The 27,715-nt window shown below is 41.7% G+C and overlaps 1 long non-coding RNA gene across 1 annotated transcript in view; it reads right to left on the minus strand.

The window, feature by feature from the left end:
- Positions 1–214: 214 nt before the first annotated feature.
- LOC129006255 (uncharacterized) overlaps positions 215–27,715 on the minus strand; it is an 88,522-nt gene continuing 61,021 nt past the window's right edge. Inside the window, exon 3 of the long non-coding RNA XR_008491961.2 lies at positions 215–308. This is a non-coding gene — a long non-coding RNA (uncharacterized LOC129006255). The remainder of the gene's footprint in view (positions 309–27,715) is intronic.

Raw genomic sequence — 27,715 nt, forward strand, 5'->3', positions numbered from 1 at the left:
TGCCTATCAAGATGTTAAATATAAAAACAATATAATGAATACCAGGGTTGGCATGGGTGTAATTAAAGGAGAGCTTTCTTACACTCTTAGCAGCTGAAATTGCCACATATATGACTCTCACTCTTCTTATCTGTCAACTTTCATCCAGTTATGTTGTGGTAGCAAACAACCCCAAAGTCTCAGTGGCTTACAACAGTAAAGTTTTATTTCTCACTCATGGTGTGTGTTGGCTGTAGGCTGGCTGGGACATGGCTCCATGTGTCTTCTTCCCTCTAGGTTCCAGATTGCTAACAGGAATATGTCACTATCTGGAATAGAGGAAAACAGCGTTGGAAACAGTGATGGTTCTCAAAGTTTCAGCTGGGAAGAACCTGATGTCACTTCTACTCATGTTCCATTGACCAAAGCAAGTCACAGGTTCAAAGAATAGAAGAGCACAAGAAAGGGTCTCTGAAAGAAGGCAGCCAGCAGAGGGTAGCAAATCCTTTGAACAAATTATACAATCTTCCATAATCTGCCTTCCTGATCACAGATATTCACTTTCCTCCTTTTGCATTAAAAATACACTCTCTCACACCCCAAGGAAAAATATTTCCCAAAGGCCTAGCTAATTATGGTTTCAGACCCAAAGCCCAAGATCTTTAATAGTTCTGAATCTGATCCACATGGCTCCTCTTGATATACAGATCTTGATATAGAGATCTATGCACCTGAAGAAAAGTTATCTGCACACACACACAGGCACATCCCTCCCACATACACATGCATACTCACCAAGCATTCAATGGTGCAAGAAGGACAGTGTGATCAAAACAGGCATTTCTATGTGGAAAGGGAAAGACTAGGAGGTCACACTTAACACTGGTACATAAATTCCTGAAATCCTACTGGACAGATTTTTTTAAAAAGCCCTTTAACCTGAAGTTGAGAATCCATTATTCTTAACAGCTGTCACCTCTTGAAAATCCTCCCTTCTTGTCTATCTGAAAATGGCATTGGAGAATATGCCCATGTTACAGCCTGGGTAGCTATTTCTTGTAGAAGACTGGAGGGGCCTAGGGCCATTTTAAATACTCAAAAGTCTCAGTTTCTTTAACACATGCTAGTGTCTCCTTTGGCTATAGGACTCTCTCAAAAATGTAGCTTTTTATCATTTGATCCAATCAACGATACATGTAAAGTGGCACCCACAGTTCTTCAGTCATACCAATGCACTTAACTTTATAATGTATAAGTGAAAATCAATTGCATCTTCCAACCATGTAAACCCTGAAATTTCTAGACCCTCTACATTCCCTTTCAATTCTGCTTGAATAGCGGCCAATTCTTTTCTGAGCTAACCTCAGTCTTTTAGAACAGTTCCAATGACAACCAAGTCACGCTACAACATTCTAATTTCTCACTTTTCTCATAAAGCCACGAGTTCATTAGTTTCGGCACTGCCCCATATTTTAGATTTTGTTGATGTTTTTGTTGTTGTTAGGCAACATCACTTTTATGGTACCAATTTCCACACTGGCCAACTTTTTGCTAAGTTTTGCTACCATAACAAACCCCAAAATCTCAGTGATTTACAACAAGGGTTTACTTCTCACTCATATACATGCTGGCTGCAGATCAGCTCTGCCTGTGCTCCTGGTATGTTCTTCATTCTGGGACCCAGGCTAAACAATCAGCTGCCCCTATCTGAGCCTTCCTGTTCTCATAGCAGATGGAGAAGAGTGATACCAGAAGCAGCATGGCTTTTAAAGCTTTTGCTAAGAAAGGGCACACATTATTTACACTCATGTTGCATTGGCCAAAGCAAATCACACAGCTGAGGCTAACTCCAATGACAGAACCTGTAAGATCTCATGGGAAAAGCACTAAGGGCCACTGTAGGAATGGGGCATGGGTGGGAGGAGGCCATCAATATTTAAAATAGGTAGTACAGGCCGGGCACATGCCTGTAATCCCAGCACTTTGGAAGGCCGAGGCAGGTGGATCACTTGAGGTCAGGAGTTCAAGACCAGCTTGGCCAACATGGTTAAACCCCATCTCTACTAAAAAAAACACAAAAATTAGCCAGGCGTGGTGGCAGGCACCTGTAATCCTAGCTACTCGGGAGGCTGAGGCAGGAAAATTGCTTGAACCTGGGAGGCGGAGGATGCAGTGAGCCAAGATCATGCCACTGTACTCCAACCTGGGCAACAGAGTGAGACTCCATCTCAAACAATAAAATAAAATAGGAAGTACAGTGTTCCACACCTTGGTCACAAAACAGTGTGAATATAATTAGTAAAAGCTTCCTGGAACATAGGAGTTGCTCAATAAATAATAGCTTATTTTCCTTTTCATTTCTATCTCTCTTTTCCTTCCTAATTCTGACATTTTAGCATTCTATGATTTTGCTGATAGCATCTGCAACCAGTGAATGAGAATAACAGAATGAAAAAATAATAAAAATAATCATCAGAGTGTTTCTTAATGGAACTTAAGAAACTTAAGAACTTAATGGAACTTCATGTGGAGGAGGACCTCATCCTGATCATGACCTAGGAAATCATCCTGATCATGACCTAATTTTCCTATCGTTATCTTGCAGATTTGTAGACTAACCTCCTCTTCTGTACCCTTTCAACAAATTCAATAAATATATGCTGTGTGTGTTTTAAAATCAGCACAAAAATTTAGGAAAACAGGTGTCATGAGGGTTTTCTTTGGTTATTATTGCTAACAATCAAATATACTGTCCTCACTTAAAGACCTAATTCTAAAATGATCTGTGCCAGAAAAGAATGAATTTCAAGACAAGTGTCCCAGTCATCATTTGCTTTATTTCCTGAATTGCTTTCTTTGAGTCACTGACTATATATAAGCCACCATCATGCCACGACCAAAATAACTGGATTTCTGGGACTGTTTTTCTCTGTAAACACACTGGTAGAGCTACCAATAAAAATAGAAAAGAAACTCCTGAAACTAAACATTGTCCCAAGGCAATGTTATTCACCTACTTACTCAAAATTTTTCTCTATTACTGAGTGTGGACAGCATCTTTATGGAGTGACAAGACACTAGTCCATTTTCTCCCTCTTTGTTCTACCATGTTATGCAGCCAAAGGATATAATCATGGGTAATCCAAATTGGTAGGATCTTATTTACTCTCACCCTTTCCCAAAAAGTTATTTTTAAAAAATAAGGCTTCTGTATTAGTCCATTCCCACGCTGCTATGAAGAAATAGCTGAGACTGGGTAATTTGTAAAGAAAAGAGATTTAATTGGCTGACAGTTCTGCATGGCTGGAGGCCTCAGGAAATTCACAATCATGGCAGAAAGAAAAGCAAACATGTCCTTTACATGGCAGCAGGAGAGAAAAGTGCTGAGCAAAGTGGGAAAGGCCCCTTATAAAACCATCAGATCTCATGAGAACTCACTATCATGAGAATAGCATGGGGGTAATCGCCCCCACAATTCAATTACCTCCCACTAGGTCCCTCCCACAACACATGGGGATTATAGGAACCACAATTCAAGATGAGATGTGGGTGGGGACACAGCCAAACCATATCAGTTTCTCTTCATAAAAAGTAACTTCCCTCATTCCTAGTTGCAAACAAAAACTAAAACAGAATTCAATTGTGATGACTGTTTATCTAAACACCTGCCATCAAGGACCTTCCAACAAGAAGCAGCAGGGGACAAAGGGTGAGGATGTTGAGGACAACTAGGAATTCTAGAAAGTAATCTGATAAAAGAGCTAGAGGTTTACACATTGACCTGGAACTCCACACAAAACAAGAGCACTGAGAACGTGGCCAGGATGCCCTTCACCCACATGCCTCTGAGACAAAGGTGTGCCAGGGCCAGCTTGTATCAGCTTGAGAAAACCAGTTGTCAAATTTTTGATAGCTTGAAATTGCCCATGCTGGGAGTGTTTATACCATGGAAATTGTAAATGCTACAAACAAAAGCTTTAGTTTCCAGAGGGCCGGTTGTTAATGTTTATCAGCCCATCACGACACCAGGCTGTGGTTGCTGCTCTCCAACTGAAATCCCATTGAAATGAGAGCATCACATTCCCCTCTCCCTGGATACTTGCTGCCAGATTCTGTTCAGAAAGCAACAGAAAACATTAAGAAAATATGACCGTCATTACCCTGTCACTGAGCATTAACCACAAAGTCTATCCACGTGTGCTCTGCATAGGAAGGAGGGCTCAAATTCATCCTCTGCTGATGTTCAGAGCCACGCATCACCTGAAGTCAGGAACTGTTGGTTTTTATTCACTGTTGTTCCCACTGTTCACACTGAGCAAGAGAGTCTTGAAGGAGAGTGAGAAAAGTAGGGGCATGAAAAACATAGGATTGAAGCTTTGCCTGTGGCATTGCAAATCATGTAAGACCAGGAGAGGTGGTCAAACCTCACTCTGCAGGCTGTTTCCTTTCTCATTGGAATGACACCACAGTAAGAGAAAAGGCTCCCATGTGGGAGGAAGACCAGGTCTGACTCCACCTCTGACACTGACTCACAGTGTGACCTGCAAAAGTGTTCAATTGTCCTCCCAGGATACTGTGATTCTAGTGATTTTCATAGAACCTACCACTTGTGGAAGTGCTTAGGGGATAATGCAAAAACAAACAAATAGAACTACATCTAAAAAACAAAAAGGAAGAAAGTGAGAGAGATGGGGGAGAAGTAAAGAAAGAGAAGTAAGTTTTAAAAAGGAAACAGAGAAAAGGAAATTGGAAGCTGAGGCTAAAATGGTTTTTTTCATCCATAGGAATTGAAAAAAAAGTTCATTTTTCCCAAGTTTCCTTAAACTCAATAATTGGCTTTAAAATAAGTAAATGTCAAAACTGTGAACTTAATACCTACATATGAATAAAATATCATTTTGTATTTTTTTAATATATCGAAGACATTTACATACAATTTTGTTCAGAGAAAAAAGCTCCAGTGCTGAAAGATAAGTTTGAAAGCTACCCAGAGAAAGAGGAAAATGAAGGGTTACTAATCAATGGGCATAAAGTTTCAGTTCAGCAAAATAAATAAGCTCTAGAGATCTGCTGTACAACATGGTGCTTATAGTCAGCAATAATGTATTGTGCACTTAAAATTTTTTCAAGTAGCCAGACATGGTGGCATGTATTTGTAGTCCCAGCTATTTGGGGGGCTTAGGCAGGAAGACTGCTTGAGCCCAGGAGATCAAGGCCAGCCAGGACAACACAGCAAGACACCATCTCAAAAGAAAAAGTTAAGAGAGTAGATCTCATTTTAACCGTTATTACCGCAATTAAATAAAAGAAATAAAGAAAGCTATTCAACCAAATATTTATTGAGCAAGTATTTTATTGTAAGCTCATTACAAGGCTAGCTGCTAACCCTATGTGTTTATAGATTAAAGAGAGAATGCAAATATTTTCCTCAAGAAACTCAAAGCTAGACTTCTAATCCAAGGTTTATGCTTTAAACTACCCCTAACACTCTCAACAGAGCAATTCCATTTAAATATTTTAATTGTAGTTTTTAAAGTTAATACAATACCACTTTTCAAGAAAGGAAATTCCTCGGTGGAAGACCAAAAACAGAAAACCAACCTAATCAGATGCTAAGAAGGCACTGAGCCCATAACCTTGTTAATTCTGGGTCAAAACTAGAAGTGGCTGAGAGTTCCACCACAGAGATAATGGAGATCCCATCCACCCACCTCCAGCAGTGACTAAGGGGAAGAGCCATCTGCCACACAAAACAGGATGTGGACTGGATCCCTCAGATGAAAGAAGGCTGCAAACAAATTGTAACCATGCCTGGGTCTGCAACTTGAAGCATCAACAACAGCACTTCTGGGAGGGAGAAGAGAATGCTGTTTATGAAGGACCAACTCCTGTGTGTACAATAACTCTGATATCAACATGGCATAGGAGTCCTGCACACAGAGTTCCATTTGGCCATAAAACTGCTGGGCAGGGAGAAGTGAGTGTAGAGAGTGGGAAAACAAAAACCCTACTCAGTATGAGCCCAGAGGAAACGCAAACTCCAAAGGGTGGCCAAGAAAATTAATAATAAGGGGATGAGTTCACTATCAACACAATGCAAAACAATCTCACAAACGCTGTAAAATAAGCATATTTTAAGATCTTGGAAGAGTTCATGCAGGAATGACATTCGTCTTTTATTGACTGATTGATTGATTGATTGAGATGGAGTCTTGCTTTGTCACCCAGGCTGGAGTGCAGTGGCGCCATCTTGGCTCACTGCAAACTCCACTTCCTGGATTCATGCAATTCTCCTGCCTCAGCCTCCTGAGTATTACAGGCATGCACCACCTCGCCCAGCTAATTTTTGTATTTTTAGTAGAGAAGGGGTTTCACCATGTTGGCCAGGCTGGTCTCAAACTCCTGACCTCAAGTGATCCACCCACCTCAGCCTCCCAAAGTGCTGGGATTACAGGCATGAGCCACCGCGCCTGACGACATTCGTCTTTTAAAAGAACAAAAACAAAAATATATGAAACAGAACAGGTCACTACCAACAAGGGACCAGTGAGAGTACCCAAGCAAAGGACCCGTCACTTCTGACTCAAAGTCCCCATAGAAAACTCACCATCTCTCCAGCCCAGCAAATGGATGAAGCTGAGTTTCTTCTAGGAATGCTGGGTTTTCCAGCTCTCATTCTGTGCAGTGCTTAGCCCTGTGCAGGATCACTCCACAGCATTCAAAAGATAACCTCCCAAAATCATGGTCAAGTTTCACCTATTTTTTTCATGGATGATAAAATTTGAAAATCTCACCCTTCTCCTTATAACACAGATATTCCAAATATGAAGAGAAATGAATATCACCGGTTTGCAATCAGGATGGTCCCTGTCATAGGTCTGGTTCCCCTGAAGCCAACTCTGAGCTAGAGATCATAAGCAAGTGATGTGTTAAGGAAGTACTCCTAGACCAGTAAGGAGTGGGGAGCAGCACAGAAATAAAAGAAACCACAGGGCAAGCATGCAATTTCAGGCAAAGTTAGTCAGTAGGATCTCATATAAATTACACCTCAGACATTTTCCTGTGCTGACGCAAGGGAGCTGGGCTTTCATACTCCTCAACCAGTCATTGGCATAAACTCCCAGGCACTTTCCTCTCTCTGTGCCTACCACGAAGGCAGCTATATCATAGCCCACAGATAAGTCTTAAGATGGCCATAAGTAGTAAAAGCACCCAGAAGCCTGAGGAAGTGATGCAGGGAAGGCTCTTGGCTTCATTGGGAAAAAATTCAAGAGCGAACTGGCGGTAGAAGAATGCACCTTTACTGAGTTTGCGGCAGTAAACTCTGTGACTGCTCCCACAGAGCAAGGTCAGCTCATAGGCAGCATGCAGAGAGTAGCAGTGTATGGGTGGATGGCAGTTGCATTTATACTCATTTTAATAATATGTAAATAAAGGGGCAGGTTATTCAGAAATTGCTAGAAAATGGGTGGTAACTTCCTGGCATTGCCATGATGTTTGGAAACTGTCATGGTGCTGGTGAGAGTGTCTTACGCTGATGGGCAGTAAGGGCAACTAGAGGTGGCCTTCAGCATCACTTACTGGTTTGGGGCTGTGATATGGTTTGGCTCTGTGTCCGCACCCTAATCTCATCTCGAGTTGTACTCCCCATATGTCGAGGGAGGGGCCTGGTGGCAGGTGATTGGATCATGGAGGCAGTCTCCCCATGCTGTTCTTGTGATAGTGAGGGACTTCGCAGGAGATCTGATGATTTAAAAGTGGCAGTTTCCTCTGTGAGCTTTCTTTCTCTCTCTCTCCTGCCACCTTGTGAAGAAGGTACCTGCTTCCCCTTCACCTTCTACCATGATTGTAAGTTTCCTGAGGCCACCCCAGCCATGCAGAACTGTGAGTCAATTAAATCTCCTTTCTTTATAAATTTCCCAGTCTCAGGTAGTATCTTCATAGTAGTGTGAAAATGGACTAATACAGGCTGTCTTCATTCTGGTCTGGAGAACAAGTCCTGCCAACCTCCTACCTCAGTGGGATCATGGAAAAGGTAATGGGCATCTCAGAGCTCAAACATTGCCTTCTACAGATACCTTTTCTTGCTGCCAGTAACTAGGGAGGTTTGTGATGATTGTAAGTTTCCAGAAGGTAAACAGGGCCAAGAAATAGAAGGAAAATACAATTCAGGATATATGTTTCGTTCATGTGTGCAGTGAGTGAAGATTATGCTGTGGCCAGAAAGGCCTGAATATATATTCAGATTGGAACTTCAGATAGGAACACATTGCTTAAGTCTAGCTGAACTATAGAACTTAAATTTGGTTCAGATTACTTCTGAAACTATGGCCTTCACAAGCAATCTCATATATTTCTGAGTTATTTGAAAATAATGCAATATTAGTTTTGTAGGCAATTGATAGTTTTAAAAATCATGAAGATACATAATTCTTTATTAATTTTGTAGACATGTTTCCAATAACATTCTTATAATTAAGAAAATCTGACAAAAGAACTTCAGCAGATATGTTTCATTTGCTTGGCAAATTATTATAATTTTTAGTTAAGTAACAGATAAACCAGGGATTTACATAAAATAATTTAACTTCTAGTGAGATTGTTACCTATAGATAAAATTAGTGCCACAGCAGTTGAAAATGGAATAACTTACAATAAGTAGATTTATGAATTGATGTTTTGATAGTTCTGACCTGGGTGGTCCAAGCACACTTTTTAAAACTAGAGAGAATCCAAAATAAGCCCATGTTATTAAAATGTGGAGTTGCCTTGGTAGCTGTGTACAACAACTTGTATTATCTCTTCCAAAGTGTTGGCATAATTAATATAATCTTATACTCTAGTGCCCATACCCTACCTACAGCTGATGGAAGGGCAGTGACAACATGGAGTGGATGTTCCCAAGTCAGGCTGTAAACAGCAGCCTATGATGAAGGTGACTGGTCAGGGTTTTCATTTGAGGCTTCTTGTAGTCCAATTAAAAAAAAAAAAAAAAAAAGGTCTTCCATTAAAAAAAGAAGAAGAAGAAATGAACATTTTAAAAGTCCATTGCAATTCTGGATAACAAAAATTTGGTCATTGAAATTTTTTTGAAAATGGATGGAGACAGATATAATAAACTCCAGATTGCAGACAGTTCAATTGAACTAGTGAATTAAACTTGGCATTGGTGGATTAGAAGCTCTCTGAAGACTTTACCCGGAGAAAATAAGATTAAAAAGTCTGAAGAAGAGATATGGAGACTAGATCAAAAGATTCCAACATATGTCAAACAAGCACCCCCAAAGTTAAAAGTAGAGGGAATTAAGGAGAAGCAATACACAAATAAATAATGGCCGAGAATTTTCTAGCATTAAAAAAGACAGGAGGTTTGTTTTGGTTTGGTTTTTTGTTTTGTTTTTTTCTGAGTGGAAAGCCAAACAAGAGGGACTGAAATACATCCTCAACTAGATAAGCTGTGGCGGTGATGATGCAAAAATCAAGAAAACAAAGTGTAAAAGATATAAGGAAAGGTAACGAAATTGCTCGGAGATTCTAATAAGCTCTAACAGATGCCAGGAGACAATGGGTTGAAATCTCCCAGTGTTAAGGGGACATAATTGTCACCTGGAATTCATATTTACAAAATCCTCTCACCAGTTATGCCAAAATAAGTATATTTTCAGACTTACAAAATTTACCACTCACTTACCCTCACTGAAATTTACTAAATAATATATTTCAACAACAAAAAGATGTGAACACAGGAGGCAACACTGACTAGAGAAAGAGCTCAAATATTGACTGTAAACATACTAAGATTTTCATACTAAAAATATAGACCTATTGGGAATAATGTTCAAAATCCTAAGGAAATTGAACACTCAAACAAAGGATTCTTAGCAAAGCAATTTTACTTCTGTGCAGAGGGGTGCTTCTCCTTGGCCAGTCACCATGAGAGCACACCTGAACAAAGGGGCATGAGAGCCTTTATTGCTGATGCAAGTCCGGCCCCTGTACCCTTTCCCCACTGGCCAGGGTCGGGCCATACAATCTAAACTAATCCTGGTTGGCTAAACATTTTAACTTTTTTTAGAAAAGGTGGGCACAAAAGGGAGAGAGGGGAAAGGGGAAGGGGTGTGTGCAATGAGCTAGGGAGCTAGTCTTCTTTCCAAATAAGGAAAGGAATGTGAGCTGGTACTGATAACGCCTGGTACTGTGGCATGTCTCGGCATGTAACAAAGGCAGAAAGGAATTAAAAAAGAGAAAAAGCAAAAAGGGATGGGGGGAGTACTATGAATTAAAGAATAAAGGATTGATCAGGCTACTTGAAGAGAAACCTCATCATATCCCACAGCTTTCCTCTTCTTCTTTTTATAACTCTTTCTCTTCAAATCTTTTTAGCATAATTTGGCTCCACTGTTCTACTTGGGACTTATTCAAAGCTCATTTGAATAAGGGGGAGGAGGATCCTAAGAGGTTTTAGTGAGAGCTGTTTTAGTAAGTCTTTGTATTAGTCCTCAGGCACAGGGTATAATACAGCATCCTACAAGAATAAGCAACCCTATTCTGATGGCCAGAGAGATGAGGATTGAGGACACAAGTCCCTTCCATCTACCGAACCAATTTCTCATTAAATTTGTGAAGGGATCGTTTAGTCCAGAATTTTTGGCTAGCTCATTTGATAAGGCAGTAAGAGCTTGTAATGCTTTAGTTATGGTCCCGCCGGGAGCAGTATTATTAGGGATATAAGTATAGCATTGGGTCCCGATCATGACACAAACTCCACCCTCCTTTGCTAGTATCATGTCTAATGCTATCCTATTTCCCAAGGCCATTTGACTAGTGGGTCCTAATTGTTCAGCTATCCCTTTAATAGCATCTCTAGTATAATTAATAAATCATTGTTGATTGTAATAAATGTAATTTATCCAACTCACATTTTTATTTACAGTTAACCACCAGAAGAACATAGATTCAAATCCAGCAGTTATTTGATTGCAGGCCTTAAATTCAATTGCCACTCCTCTTGGGACCCCAATGGCATCTGTATAAACATGAGAATTGAAGGACTCATCAGGGGCCTCTCTTGTTTGACAATGTTTGGTTCCTATGCTTTCTGGTTGATTAAATGCCAGGGTGAAAGGGATGGCCAATTGAATTAGAGCACAAATTCCACTCCAGTTACTTGGCAGAGTGTCCAGTATTGGTCCACCAAAATACCACCACACATCTGCTCGAGGACGGCTAAGGGCAGACATGCATAAGCTCTTGGAAGGGCTTAAGCTCACTGCATCCTGTTAAGGCTCCCAGTTACCCCAAGTTTTCTCCCCGTCATGAGAGACACGAAGTAAAACTGGCATTGGGAGATGGACGCTGAATGCCCCTTGGGGGCTGACCCGCAGGGTGTCGAACTTCAGGGAACAGCAGAGAAAGAGCTTGGCATGATTTGTTGCCCCAGGCTGAGGAGTTTTGGAAGAGAGCTACCATACAGCTCATGTGTGGTTGGCTGGAAGACCATCCAAGTGGAAACGGGACAATCTGGGCCTCTGGTCTACCTGCGCACAAGCGTTAACATTCACTTTTGTTTAAAGTGTGGACGGAATATTTAATCCATTCCATCCAAGCATTTGCATCTTGATATCCTGTCTCTAGAGCTATAGTTTACCTTAAGTTTTCTACCTCCACAACCGGTTGGGTCATTTTGGAGATGGGAGGAGGACGTTGGACTCACTATACTTGGGGACAGCATTGGGTTCCACGTGTCTCCCAGACTCTGGGTATGAATTCCTTTATTACTGTTAACCAGTGGTTTAACTAACCTTACGGAGAAAATTCCTACAGGGTCCTGTCCTGCAACGTCTGCTCCTAACCCAGACCGTTCGAATATAGAGGGTTCTTGGGCCATTGTCTGGGAATTATTTATAATCAGCAACAACGGGTTACAGTGCAATGGCTTACAATTTGGTGGGGTGGGACCACAGACTCGTTGGAGTTTTTGTTTTAGTTCCCATAACCTATTTGAAGCAGGCAGCCTAGCTGTCCACCCTTTGTACTTAGTAGTCTACCAAACATCTGCCCAGTCACTACCGGGACCTTTTAAAGCTCCATACTTATACTTGGTTGACTCTTTGCAGTATGGACATAGATACTTATCAACATGGGATAGCTTCCTTTGAGCTTGCTTGTCTCCGCATGGGATGACTGAACAGGCATCGAACTGAAGGGTTAAAGGGTGGCTAGCCTGAGTTACATTGATGACAAGATGACCTTCTGTTGAAAAGAAAATAAACAAGCGATTACTAAGCTCTTTTTAGAGTTAGTTTGGTGAGGGTTAGCCTTGGAGTGACAGTCCATGATTCTAGAGGTGGTGGCACCTTTTTGACTCGGGTGTGATGAGTCCATCCTCTTTCCACTGTCCAGACTGCAGTCTCAGTAGGTAGAAGCATTAGGTAGGGTCCTTCCCAAGCCAGTTCGAGTTTCCCTTCCTTCCACCCTTTGATGAGGATGTGGTCTCCAGGCTGATGCTGATGTGCTGGAAACTCCAGGGGCAGCGCCTGTGCTAGGAGACCTTCAGTCTTAAGGGAAGAGAAAGTAGAGGATAGACCAAGTATATAATTTTTGAGGAGCTGTTCTTTTGTTTCAAATGTAGGGATGTCAGCAGTGGAGTGTAAGTAGGGCAATCTATAAAGCATTTCATAAAGGGAAAGGCCAATATCTCTCCAAGGGGCAGTCCGGATTCTTAACAAAGCAATAGGAAGACATTCAGTCCATGGCAAAGAAGTTTCTAAAACTAACTTAGTTAAGTGTTTTTTTAGAGTCTGATTCATCCACTCTACTCTTCCTGAAGAGGATGGATGCCAAGGGGTATGATATTCCCAATTTATATCTAGTACCTGTGCTAACTTCTTCATGACATGTGCAGTGAAATGGGTTCCATTATCTGAATCAATATTTTCTACTAGTCCAAATCTGGGTACGATGTTTTCAATTAATGCTTTAACTACATTATTGGCGGTTGCACTTGAGAATGGGATAGCCTCTACCCAGTGGGTAAAGTGATCTATTATTACCAATAAGTATTTTAAATGACCAATTGGGGGCATTTCAGTATAATCAATCTGAACACTCTGAAATGGTCTCAACCCTGGATTCCTTCCTCCAAGGGGTGATTTCCTTAGAATCTGCTTCTTAGTCTTTTTACATACTAAGCAACTATCTATAACTTGTTTGGCCTGGGTGTAAATTCCTATACACCCATAAACCCAGAGAACTGCATCGCACATTTCTTGGGGTCCCCAATGGGTCCTCTGGTGTAATTGAGACAAGACCTCCCTCATGAGAGGTTTTGACAACATCTCCCTTTGATCTGGTAATATCCATTTCCCTTCTATGTTCTCTTTAGTTCCCATTCTTATTTACTTCTCTTTTTCAATGGAAGAGAAAATAGGGGTTGCAGTAGGAGAAGGCAGGCATGGAGTTAAATGAAAAACAGGCATTTTGGAAGAAACAGCAACTTGCTTTGCTATCTGATCTGTGAGATTATTTTCCCAACTTGTGAAAGACAAGTCCCTTTGATGCCCTGGAACATGTACAATAGCTATCTCTTCCGACAATTGGAGATTGTTGAGGACACAAGCAATTAGTTCTCTATGAACTACATCTTGGCCTCTACTATTGATAAGACCTCTCTCCATCCAAATTTTTCCAGCTGTGTGTGCCACCCCAAAGGCATACTTAGACTCAGTATAGATAGTACCTTCTTGGTTTTGTAAATGTTCTAAAGCTTGGCTGAGTGCAAACAGTTCACACGTCTGGGCAGATCAATTATTAGGCAGTGTTCCCAATTCTACTTCTTCAAGCACTTCTCCATCAATCACTGAATACCCATTATGTCTTTTCTCTTCAATTACCGGGGAAGACTCATCTATGAATAAGTGCCGCCTTGTCTTGAAGGGAGTTTCTCCTAAGTCTGGTCAAACTTTTATATGGTAATCAATCAGATCTAAATATGTGTGCTCTCTTTTTAAGTTTGGATCCCCCATTAAAAAGCCTGCTGAATTAAGTGAATTATCAGTAGTTAATATTAAATCATCTTTTTCCAGTAGGACAGCCTCATATGTTAAAATCCTTGAGTCAGTGATCCACCTTCCTACTTTCTGATTTAAAATAGTTCTAACTTGGTGGGGCGTGCTTACTGTTAATTTTCCTCCAAAGGCTAACTTCCTACTTTCTTCAACTAATACTGCTGTAGCCATGATGGACTGGATACATTGGGGCCACCCACGAGTGACTGGGTCTAAGACTTTTGACAAGAAGGCCACGGGCTGTCAATGGCCTCCATGCTCTTGGGTAAGCACTCCTAGAGCTATCCCATTATTTACATTAACAAAAAGGTGAGATGGCTTTTCTAGGGAGGGTAGAGCTAGAAGAGGGGTGGTTATGAGCATCTCTTTTAATTCCTCAATTTGCTGGATTTCCTCAGAAATCCACAAGAGACGATCAGGCTTCCATGGGGCAACTTTCTCATACAGAAGTTTACTTTTTAATGCATATGAGTCAATCCATAAATGGCAATATCCAATTAGTCCTAAAAATTTCCTGAGTTCTTGTTTAGTTTGAGGCAGGGGTAGGGAAACAATTCCCTCCACTCTTTCAGGTCCTATTCTTCTACCTGCACTGATTAGGTGACCTAAGTATATAACTTCAGGTTCTACATACTGAAGTTTCCCTTTTGAGACCTGCAATCCCTCACATTGCAAGTGATTGAGAATATGTGTACAGAAGTCACCTACTTCCTTTATATCTTTACCAGATATAAGATCATCCACATACTGAAGCAGGCATATTTGCTTAGGGACTGTGAGTTTCTCTAGTACTTGTTCTAGGATCTGACCAAAGAGGTTGCGGGAGTCTGTGAACCCTTGGGGCAAGACTGTCCATTGATACTGTTGTCTCTACCCCAAATGGGAGTCTTCCCACTCCCATATTTATCTCGGCTATCCTCAGCCAAGGGGCATGCCCAGAAGGTATCCTTTAAATCTATCACTGTAAATCACTGATGATTTTACAGAATTTTTCTAAGAATGGTGTAAGGCTTAGGAACAACGGGGTGAGTGGTCTGCACTATTTGATTAATAGCTCTAAGGTCTTGCAGTAATCAATATGACCCATCTGATTTCTTGACAGGCAGGATTGGGGTATTGTAAGGAGACATACAGGGTTCAAGAAGCCCATCTTTAATGAGATCTTCAATTACAGGCTTTAGCCCTACTCTGCCCTCTAAAGGAATGGGGTATTGCTTTCTCCTTATGATTTATCCAAGAGTTTTTAGTTTGATATATATTGGAGGGATTTGGAGTTTCCCTCTATTTCCTTCCTTTGACCAGATATCAGGATGAATGTATTTCTCATCCACAGCAGTGAGTAAATGTAGTGAAGTGAGGAATCCTTTAGGGCCCACTTGAAGGCCTATACCTAGCCTTAATATTAAGTCCCTTCCTAATAGATTAGTTCCCGCTTCAGGAATAAAAATTGAATATGAGTAAATCGATCTTGATATCTGACTTCTGTGCTTTCTAAAATTTTTGCCTTAAATCCTTCTCCTTTTACCGCAGAGACTAAAAGTTCTTCTGAAGAGCAGGTAAGACTAGGTGGAGGGAAACAAACAGAGGAGGGTGAAGCCCCTGAATCGACTAAAAAGGTGATAAATTCATGTTTAGGTCCCACCTCCAAATCTATCAAGGGCTCCTGGTGGGACTCCTAATAAAAGAGGCAGAGCCCCTGACTCCCCTATTGTTCTTCAAAAGTCATGAGTGTGAAAGTTTCTCTCTCTTTAGTTCAGGACATTCACTCTTGAAGTGGCCTGTTCTTCCACATCTGTAGCATCTATCTTGTCCTTCTTCCTTCTTAGTCTTAGCATTCTCGGCCCTTGCTCCCCTATACCCCTTAGGGGGCTTATTAAATGAGGACCTCAACCCTCCAGATGGAGGCTTGGGTCCTCTAAAGCAGGGTTTAGGCCCCTTATAATCTCTGGCCCCTTGAAAGCCCTGCTTAGAGATATATGGATTTGGGGCCATCTGTTGGAAGGTAGATAACACAAGTTTTGTCTTTTGTTTTTGTTCTTCCTTGTCTCTTCTTACATATACTTTTTGAGCCTCCCTGAGCAGTTCACTCAGGGGACGGTCCTCCCAATTTTCTATCTTTGGAAAATTCTTGAAATATCTGGCCAACTTTTAGTAATGAAGTTAAGTTTTAACATTCCCTGTCCAAGGGGATTTTCCAAGTCAAGGACTGCATATTGTCTCATCTGCTCCCTCAATCTATTTAAGAATCTAGCAGGTCCCTCATCTTTTTCCTGTTGAATATCAAATGCTTTAGAAAGATTTTGAGTTTGGGGTACTGATTCTCGAATTCCTATTATCATTTCCCTTAGGTGCTGCATGTTTTCCTGGTGATTTGCATTGTTATTGTCCCACTGAGGGTCTTGGGTGGGAAATTTATAGTGGGCAGGAGGAACATTTTGACCAGGAGGGTGTTCGCGTTCCCAAACCGCCATAGCAGCCCTCTGAATCATACTTCGTTCTTCCCCTGAAAAGAGGGTACCCAAGATGGACATCAACTCAGCCCAGTGTATATCTGAGGCCCTAGAAATTGATCAATTTGATCTGCTACTCCATAAGGTCATCCAGTAATGGCTTAAGCTCCTTTTTTAAATTCTGGACTTCTGAACTAGTCAAGGGAGCATTTACAAAGCCAATAGCCCAATAGCCCCCACCCCCCTTGTGGTACCTCTCTTAGAGGAAGGAAAGTTGGATCTGGCTCTCTACGTGTGGAGGGAAATGGAAAGTTTTGAATATCTTTTTTACATTGCTCTATCTCACATTGAAGCCCTTTTAAAGAGGGATACTTAATAGGTTGGTGGGAGGCAGGCTCACAAGATGGCAACTCTGCAAAGCTGGGATTATAGGGAGGAGGAACAATATGAGTAGAGGCACCACAAGTGGAGTAGGGATCTGCAGCAGCAGCTGGGGGAATGGAACACAGGCAAGTGACACAGGTGAGGGAGTGGCCTGAAACAGTTGGGGAGTAACCCAAAACCGCAGCCAGAGGGATGGAACCCGGAGAAGCAGAATCGGGGACAACTGGAAGAGTGATGCAAGCAGGGGAGGGACCTGAAATGGAAATGGGAGCCAGAGGGGTGGGACTGGGGGTAACCAGAAGAGTGGGCGCAAAGAGGGGAGGGACCTGAAATGGAAATGGGAACTGGAGGGGTGGGATCGGGGGCCGCCAGAAGAGTGATGCAAGCAGGGCAGGGACCTGAAATGGGACCCGGAGGGGCGGGACTGGGGGCACTGAATGGAGGAAGATGATCTAGAGGGTCCCACATGTTAGTGGGTGTGGGTTGTCTAGACATGGGAACTCTTTCCCTTCCAGAGGGGTTGGCTTCTGGCTTTCTCCCTCTGGAGTCTAAAGGGTAAAGGAGGACAGGTCCCTGCCACCGGCAGAGGGTGTAATCAATTCTTCCTGAGAGACAGGGCTCTTATCATAACATGCTCGATTAAGAGCTGACAAATTCGGTCCTAATTAGACCCAAATTTTGGCCAGAAAAGTGAGGGTTTAAGGATGGGTTCTTGAACCCAAATAAAACAAAAATATTTTATCATCTGCTGTTTTCGTTTATACTTGGTTTTCTCATTATCTTTCCAATACTTTAGCATAAGCCTCAAGGGGCTATCAGAAGGAATTTCATCACTCTCTTGACTCTTTAGTTTTCCTGTCTTACTTGAAACATTCCCCATCTTAGGAGTTATGGGGGGCTTCCACCTCTCCAGTTAAAGGTGTCTACCCCTCTTTCCAGAGGCTCACTGAGGCTTTAAGAGGGGGTTCAACCTCTTGTGTTAGAGGTGTCTTACCTCCCCCTTTCTAGAGGCTTAGCCCCTCCTGTTAGGGGTTTCCTGCATATCCTATAGCTCAACTGCTCTGGAGGTTCCTTACACCCTTCTTTCTCTTTGTCTACTCTGACTGTTCCTGCCCCTAGTCGACAGACGGCAGCACAAAACCACAGAGAAGACTCATTCACTCCACACAACCATAATGCTTAGCCCCATTCACACACTTTCAACCTCCAAATTATCCCGACCACCAAGGAAATATTTTGTTGCCTTTGTGAAGTCTCCTATCTTATTCTGTGCACAAGAATTACCTGGTCCTCTTATTGCCGTGGTCTTGCAAGCCTCTCCTCTCCATTTTGCTGAGAACCCAGATTTATTCGTCACAACACGTGGGACCTGATCTCCCTCACCCTCGGGCCACTGTAACTAGACAGTAGGATGCATCCCCCCTGGGTGGGGTGACCGAAGACCCCCTTCCCGAAGGAGAATATTTGAGTCCCACATTTGGGCACCAGAATTGTTGGGAATAATGTTCAAAATCCTAAGGAAATTGAACACTCAAACAAAGGATTCTTAGCAAAGCAATTTTACTTCTGCGCAGAGGAGTGCTTCTCTTTGGCCAGTCGCCATGAGAGCACACCTGAACAAAGGGGCATGAGAGCCTTTATTGCTGATGCAAGTCCGGCCCCTGTACCCTTTCCCCATGGGCCAGGGTCAGGCCATACAATCTAAACTAATCCTGGTTGGCTAAACATTTTAACTTTTTTTAGATAAGGTGGGCACATAAGGGAGACAGGGGAAAGGGGGAGGGGTGTCTGCAATGAGCTAGAGAGCTAGTCTTCTTTCCAAATAAGGAAAGGAATGTGAGCTGGTACTGATAACGCCTGGTACTGTGGTGTGTCTCGGCATGTAACAAAGGCAGAAAGGAAGAAAAAAAGAGAAAAAGGAAAAAGGGGCGGGGGTACTATGAATTAAAGAATAAAGGATTGATCAGGCTATTTGAAGAGAAACCTCACCATATCCCACAGACCCAAAGTATTAGATAATAGCAACAAAAGAGGCAGAATTGAAGAACAGTGTGTAATAAAGTATGCTGAAGGCTTTTTCTGTTTTTTTGTGTTAGGCAGAGAAGAGAGATAGTAAATTACATAAATATATAAGAAACATACGGTATATGTTAAAATTTTGAGAATAACTATTACAAGAAATATAGCCAATATTAACTAACCAAACAGAAGAGAGACTACAAGGGATTTTCAAATTTTTTTCAGTTCAGATAAAAGAGAAAAGCAGATAAAAATAAATACAAGAAAGTATAGTAAGCAAAAAAACAAAATTAGATATAAAAATAAAAGTAAACAGTAATCATACAAAGTATAAATGTATTAAATTTGCCAAGAGAGAAAACATAATTTGTTTTTCAAATAAGTGTGCATACACACACATATATACTGCTTATTAGAAGTATGCATCCAATAATATAACACAAAAGCCCCAACCTAGTAGAAAAGATTATCCATCAACATAAACACCAGGAGAAATATGCCAATACCATTTGAGAAACACAGATCAGGCTTTGTAAAATTTTAAAACAGAGTGAGAAAATAGACACAGAAGGTGAGAGAGAACCCATGAAATATGGAAGGAGATCAAGGAAGCCTTCATGGAAGAGGGGACATTTGAGTTGAGTCTGGAGGAATGGGTAGGACTGGGCCACCAGCAATGGACAAAAGCACCCAATGTTGAGGAACCTGGGGAACATGGGATTTATAAAATGAGAGAGGGTTTGACTGTCTTACGTGACTTGCCACAGTATTTTTCGGCAAAGGGAGACACTGAAATCTTGTGCATCAGGAAATAACATTATATTCTCAAATCCCAAAGATTCCAGGTATCAATGGGTAGATGGGAGGAGGAATGTGGAAGAATGAACAAATGTAGACTTCATGATGCTCCTGATGTCACAGTCTCCGAGGACAAGCTTTGGTGATCGTGTTGCTTGCAGGTCCTCAGAAAAGTGATCTATTTTTCTAGAACTTTATTTTTCCAGGACAGTTGAGAGCTTGATTCTAGTCTGGCTCTACTAATATAATGGTGAGTGTGAGCCAGCTGCCTCTCCCTACGAAATCATTGTCATGTGGTATTTCTCATACAGTTCCTCCTTGCTCTAGCTGTGGTTGTGAGTAGGGTAAAGTGGAAATGTTGACCTGAAGAGGAAAGAAAACCTTATCTTAAGCTCCTACCAAGATCAAGAAACCATGCAAACCCATTTGCCTCTGTATTGTTGAGGAACTTGCCAAAACTGTTCTCTGCATCACTGATCACTGTTTTTCAGTGTCATTTCTGTTCTTTATGGTCTACAACTGAACTTTAATTTGGCTTTGTGTTTTTATTTTTGTTGACGGAAACAGTCAACTCTGTAAAATATTTAAAGAGATTTATTCTGAGCCAAATATAAGTGACCATGGCCCATGACACAGCCCTCAAGTGGTCCTGAGAACATGTGCCCAAGGTGGTCAGGGTACAGCTTGGTTTTACACATTTTAGGAAGGCATGAGACATCAATCAAATACATTTAAGAAAAACAATGGTTTGGTCCAGAAAGGCAGAACAACTCAAAGCAGGAAGCAGGGGACAGGGCTTCCAGACTATAGGTAAATTTAAACATTTTCTGGTTGCCAACTGGTTGAGTTTGTCTAAAGACCTGGGATGACAGGAAACGTTCGGGTTAAGATAAAATATTGTGGAGACCAAAGTTCTTTTGAAGTCTTATGGTGGCTGCCCTAGAGAAAATAGATGACAAATGTTTCCTATTCAGATCTTTAAAAGGTGCTAGACTCTTAGTTAATCTCTTTAGGATTGAGAGGGCCTGAAAGAAAAAGAGCTAGCTATGTTAATAGAGCTATGTTAATACATGGAGCTATGTTAATACATATGTTAATAGAGCTATGTTAATAGAGCTATGTTAATACAGCTGTAAATTTTCCCCCACAAAGGAAAGCTTTGCATGGCCATTTTAAGATATGGTAAAGAAACATGTTTTGGGGTAAAATATTTTGATTTTCTTCCTTGTTTCGTAAGGTTATGCCAGAGTCAGGTTGGAAAGTAAGTCACAATATATAAGGTTAAATAAAACCCATCTGATGAGAAGTTATGGTTTGTACGGCATGATTCCCCAGACCCCTTAGATAGGAATTTGGGCAAGATTAAAAAATCAGAGCTCAGTCCTCATTTTCCTGGAAGTCTTTTTTTTCCCCATTATCTTTTTACTATGAACTGTTTTAAATGTTTACAAAAGTAGACCTATCATTTCATCTGTAAGTATTGTTTCAGCATGTATCTGTAAAAGATGATTACTCTTTTGAAGACAAATCTGGAATTTCACAATCATACCCAAAACAATTCACAAAACTTCCTTAGCATAAACACATACAATCTGTGTTCAGATTTTTCCAAATGTCTTACTAGGTTTTTTTAAACAGTTTGTTTGAAACAAAAATCAACTTTGTGGATGTCTCTTAAATCTCTCTTAATTTGTAGATTTCCTCCATTTCTCTTTTTTCCTTGGATTTTCTGTGTGTTTTGTTTTTGTTGTTGTTGTTTGGTTTTCTTTCTTTCCTTTAAAAAGCAGCCATCTGTCATGTAGAGTTTAGTATACTCTAGATTTTGCTGATTGCATCCCTGTTGTATCATTAACATCTTCTTTTGTCCCCTGCATTTCCTGAAAATTGGTGTTTGTTTTGATCAGAACATACATAAATGTCTGGTTATCTCTCTTTTTTGTGATATTATCACCATTTATAAGCATTGTCTGACTCTACCTGGATTATATCTTTACAGCCTGGAAATAGTCTAATTGGCTTATCAGCTGAAATTCTTCTACATAGAGAAAGAAAGAAATTGTATAAGAAAGGCAGAATAGACTAGGCACAGTGGGTCACGCCTATAATCCCAACACTTTTGGAGGCCGAGGCAGGCAGATCATTTCAAGTCAGGAGTTTGAGACCAGCCTGGCCAACATGGCAAAACTCTGTCTCTACTAAAAATACAAAAATTAGCCAGGTGCGTGATGCACACCTGTAATCCCAGCTACTCGGGAGGCTGAAGCAGGAGAATCGCTTGAACCTGGGAGACAGAGGTTGCAGTGAGCTGAGTTCACACCACTGCACTCCAGCCTGGGTGACAAGAGCAAGACTCCATCTAAAAAAACAAAAACAGGCTAAATATTTAATATGTTTAATTTATTTCCTAGATTTTAAAATATGATTCTCTAGCATCCTCCAAAAATAATTGATGAGGTTTATTATGTGTTATCATTATGAACACTTGCATTGACACCTATTCAAAGTGTTTTAATTCATTGCAATTATTATCATTCTGGAAGACAAATATGTCCCATCTTTGGCCTCTGGAAGGTTCTTTAGGTGGTCTCCTAAGTCCCTTAACCCATCTCTAGTGGTATTTAATAGCTTCTTTGCTATCTAGTATGACAAGTCATTTTAAGCTCTTCTTGAACATTTCCTTCCTCATACTTAGAATCAGCCAATTCTCCAAGACTTGGTTCTTCTTAGTGGCAAATGGCATTAGAGATCACAGTTTGCACGCTGGGGATGCTCAAAGCCACTAAGCTGGCCACCACCTCTCAGTCTCTTAGTCGACTGACAGGAAAATTTTTAAGGTGAAATACAGTTCACAGTGACAATTCAAATTCAAAGTTACAGTTTTCATTTAGCCTCATCCATCTCACATCTTTTCCTCCTTTCAACCATGCCAAAACCCTCAATTCTCAATGTCAACAACATCATCCTCATTTGATTCATTTCCATGATACACACACAACAGTCTCAGAATATCAATGTCAACACTACTACCACCAACAGGCATTCTGAGTAAAATTGAAGATATTTGGCAGTTCTTCTTGTCCTTTGGGAATAACCCACTGGAGATGTCAAAACACTGTGTTTTAGTGTCACTTGGAATATTTCCTTTCTGCATGGTTATGCCAACAACTGGATGCACAGCTTGATTTCTTTCATTTTTCTGAAAGTCTTTGAGTTTAATTCACTTTCTTACCATCTCATCTGTTGACTTTACATCTAATTCCTTTATCTCCTTTTCTTTGCCTACTTTTTTTTTTTTTTTTTTTTGAGACGGAGTCTTGCTCTGTCACCCAGGCTGGGGTAGTGGTGTGATCTCGGCTCACTGCAACCTCCACCTCCCAGGTTCATGCAATTCTCCTGCCTCAGTCTCCCAAGTAGCTGGGATTACAGGTGCCTGCCACCATGCCTGGCTAATTTTTTTTTTTTTTTTTTTGGATTTTTTAGTAGAGATGGGGCTTCACCATGTTGGCCAGGCTGGTTTCGAACTCCTGACCTCAAGTGATTCACTCGCCTTGGCTTCTCAAAGTGCTAGGATTATAGACATGAGCCACCACGTCCAGCCTCTTTGCCTACTCCTGACTCATGAAAGCCATGCTTTCTGAAATGCACATGCTAGGTAAATGTTCTTATGTGTTTCAATTAGAAATAACTTTTTGCTTCAGGATTCTTTGGAAGGCCTCATTCTGTTTCTTGATTATTTTTTCTGCTATTTCATCCTTAAACATATCTCTTTCTAGCTAAGCCTGGTATTTGTTAATAGGGTGGATGGCTTACCTTACCAATGCAGTTATGGGATTAATCATTATAATTGATAATAATATATTCATTGAGGCCTTACTAGGTACTAAGAACCAAATACTCTGAATGGAGAACTATTTTAATCTCCCTAACAGGCCTATGACATAGATGTTGCAATCTCTATTTTAGAAATGAGAACTCCAAGATGCAGAATATCTTATCCAAGAGGGCACAGCCAGAAAGTGTCACAGCCAGGAAGAATACCTTCTCAGAGTTAAAGCTAGAAGAAAGACTGACGTTCACCTCCAACTCGAAATTCCAGTATCTAATACAAGTTTACTTCCTACTGCTCTGATGAACCAAAATGGCCTGACATCATTAAGGGTGGCGGGTATCCAAGTTATCGGCAACGAATCTGTACGGGTCTGCAGAAACCTCAATTTTTGCCTCCTCAGAAGGAAGAATTCAACTGAGGGGCAGAAGAAGAGACTGAAGCAAGTTTTAGAGCAAGAGTGAAAGCTTATTAAAAAGATTTAGAGCAGGAATGAAAAGTATACTTGGAAGAGAGCCAAGTGGACGTCTTGGAGGACTAGTGCACTGTTTGACCTTGGACTTTGGGTTTTATATGCTGGCGTACTCCCAGCTTCTTGCATCCCTTTTCCTTTGATTCTTCCCTTGGGGTGAGCTGCCCACATGTGTGGTGGCCTACTAGTGCCTGGGAGCTGAGCATGTGCAGTGTGTTTACAGGAGTTGTATGTATGCTCACCAGAGGCATTATTCCCTTTTCCAGTGGAATGTCCCTGGAAGGTCATACTCCACCATTTTGCTTTTTTTCTTTTTTTTTTTTGAGATAGTGTCTCACTCTGTCACCCAGGCTGGAGTGCAGTTGCATGATCTCGGCTCACTGCAGCCTCTGCCTCCCAGGTTCAAGCAATTCTCTGCCTCAGCCTCCGAAGTAGCTGGGATTACAGGTATCCACCACCACACCTGGCTAATTTTTGTATTTTTAGTAGAGACGGGGTTTCACCATCTTGGCCAGGCTGGTCTTGAACTCCTGACCTTGTGATCCACCTGCCTTGGCCTCCCAAAGTGCTGGGATTACAGGCGTGAGCCACAACGTGGGCGTGGGCAACTATGCCCGGCCCACGTTGCCTCTTAATGTACATGATTGAGCCCATTCGCCCAACTCCTGAGATCTTATGAGGAAGTGCTGATCATGTTTCAGGTGTTTCCTATCTATTGGGAGACTGACTTTCCCTGGCACTGGCTGCAACCTATTATTTTAGAGAGGCAGCGTGACAACTACCTGACCATAACCTGATGGTTGCTTGACTTTCCTGGTGGGGTGTGGGGGTCCCTCTCCTGCCCTGTTAGTGTCTGACTAGCTACCCACTGTAACAACATTAAGGCAAAGGATGTAATTTCTAGTGAAGATGAGAGTAAGTTAAAGATTCTCCCTTGACCAAATGCAATTTATAAAAACCTTTAAACCACTATCCACCCCCAGCATTCCCTGTTCCCAGGGTTCGGCTTTTCTCCGTCATTTTTAATAACAGTCCCTAAGATCCAGTCCACAACAGCCAGTCCCTCCGTGTGGTTGTATATAAGAGTTGTGGACTCTGAATGAAACAGAAGAGATCCTATGGAAGTGCCTGTTTCCTGGTTGGGACAGACTCTGTCTCTGACCCACGGGAAGACAGTGGGGAGAGGGGTAGTTGTTCTTCCTACCTATTCCCGAGCAACTGGCACCACTCCTTTCAGAAAGGACAGTGGACAGAACCATGCCAACAAAGCAGCTAAAAATTCTGGGGTAGTTTTGGTGTAGATTGATTCTAGATTACCAAACAATGTTACAAGTCACCTGCATTGATAAGTAAAAGAGAGGTCATGGCCAGGCGCAGTGGCTCATGCCTGTAATCCCAGCACTTTGGGAGGCCAAGGTGGGCGGATCACCTGAAGTCAGGAGTTTGAGACTAGCCTGGCCAACATGGTGAAACCCTGTCTCCACTAAATATACAAAAATTAGCCAGGCATGGTGGCAGGCGCCTGTAATCCCAGCTACTCAGGAGGCTGAGACAGGAGAATTGCTTGAACCTGGGAGATGGAAGTTGCAGTGAGCCGAGATCATGCTATTGCATTCCAGCCTGGGCCACAAGAGCAAAACTCTGTCTCAAAAAAAAGAAAAAAGAAAATAGAAAAAGAAAAGAAAAAAAAGAAAAAGAGAGGTCGTGAGACAAGGGATCAATCTTTCATCAGAACTATAGTTAGAAAAGTTCTCCCAAATGTTCTTGTTTTCAGAAACAGAAACATAGTCAATTACATTATTTGGGGGGAAATTTCCTAACTACTGTTTTTGTATAATTTCTTTAGTATTCACACAGTAATTGGGAGAAAACTCTTTCAAGTGCTGATTGCCTGAGGCCATCTTAAAGTGGACGTCCTCTATATGTTAAATAATTTAATCTTCACATCAAACCAATGAAGCAAAGGTTAATTTCCCCAACTGTCAAGGAAACTGTGACTTAGAAAATTGGCCAAGGTCACATGGTAGAAGCTGAATTCCAAGACTCTTTCTACCACTCTGCCCACCAAGAAGCAACCTTTTGTCTAGGAGGAAAGCTCTCCATTAGGAATATATATTTTCACCCTCCAGGGAATATATTGATTCCTGATATTCAGAAGATGTCCCTGATATTAGGAGGCACATTAGATGCCTGTGGGAAGAGCCCTAAGTACTCAAAAAAATGCAAATCCTAGGCCAGGCGCGGTCGCTCATCCCTGTAATCCCAGCACTTTGGGAGGCCGAGGTGGGCAAATCACAAGGTCAGGAGTTCAAGTCCAGCCTGGCCAACACAGTGCAAACCCATCTCTACTAAAAATACAAAAAATTAGCTGGGCGTAGTGGTGGGCACCTGTAATCCCAACTACTCGGGAGGCTGAGGAAGGAGAATCGCTTGAACCCAGCAGGCAAAGGTTGCAGTAAGCCGAGATGTGCCACTGCACTCCAGCCCACGCAACAGAGTGACACTCCATCTCAAAAAAAAGGAATGCAAATCTTCATTGCCTTGTGTGGACAACAGCCCAAGGGGCCAAGGTCCCCATGGGCTGGTGGCCATGCTAGGGCTCCATCCAAGGACTCCTGACTCTTCTACCTCTCTTTCCCCCTAGAGTTCACGTTACTGCTCACCTGACTCATATCCCTAATTCCTCAGCAGAAACTTCTCATAGCTTTAACTTCTTTTTAATCAGGTCAAATAAAAATGTTTTTAATTAACCGCCTTGGTTTTTATGCCTTACATCCAGCTGCTTTTTGCAATCTGGCAGGTCCCATCTGTTGGTTTTTCAGCAGGCTGCTTCTGCATTCATTGCTTCTTTCCCATCATTTTACTGAGCAACCCCTGGACACCCAGAACATTATCCTGGGTGCTGTGGCAACACAACATGTAAGGAGCTATGGTCCAGAAGTGGAGGCAACACCTCGTGAGAGCACTCTGTAGAGTCTGATAAGGATGACAGCTGTGGTGTGTGCAAATACAGGAGGGGATGAGGACCATGCTGCAAGGAATCAAGAAATGCTCCACAGAGGAGGTGGCTTTGAGCCTTAAAGGGTAAATTGACCAAATGAAGAAGAGATTATTTTGTAAAAGGTGAAGAAAAACAAAAACTTTCTCAATGTTAACAAAAGAGAGGAAGAAATAAAATTCAATACCTGTGTAATGAATTTTAAAAATTGGAGTTAAACTTTCTCTTGGAGATTGCAAATACCCTCTACCAGGCCTGAATAACTGCATGTATACATTAGTGTTTAGTGCTAATTCCCAAAATCTGACCAGCACCGAGTTAAGACAGTCATCAGGGAAGGGAGCTTTAAGGATGGTTTGAGAGACAGAACCCACTTCATCATCAAGACATTTTGTGGGAAGGAAATTTGGCAGAGTTGACCAGGAGGCGGAGGAGAGATGAAAAGGGAGCCCAGGACAAGCCAATATCTGCTCAGGCCCCCTGAGGAGGCAAGGGTGGAAAGAAGGCAGCCCAGGTGTCCTTCTGTGGAAGCCATTTCTCAAGTGTCTTCCACAGACTAGTCCAGCAGCCTGGAGCCCAGCATCGAGCCCAACTCCCCAAATCCCAAATGAATTGCCGCCCATTGGCCACCTCTTCCAGACCAAGACAATAATGACATGCCTGTGGTACTGGCCTCCCCATGGAAGACTAAGGAGAACCTCGAGCTGAAGCTGATGAGAAGAA

This window comes from Pongo pygmaeus, chromosome 8, assembly GCF_028885625.2.
Source record: "Pongo pygmaeus isolate AG05252 chromosome 8, NHGRI_mPonPyg2-v2.0_pri, whole genome shotgun sequence".
Lineage (NCBI taxonomy): Eukaryota > Metazoa > Chordata > Mammalia > Primates > Hominidae > Pongo > Pongo pygmaeus.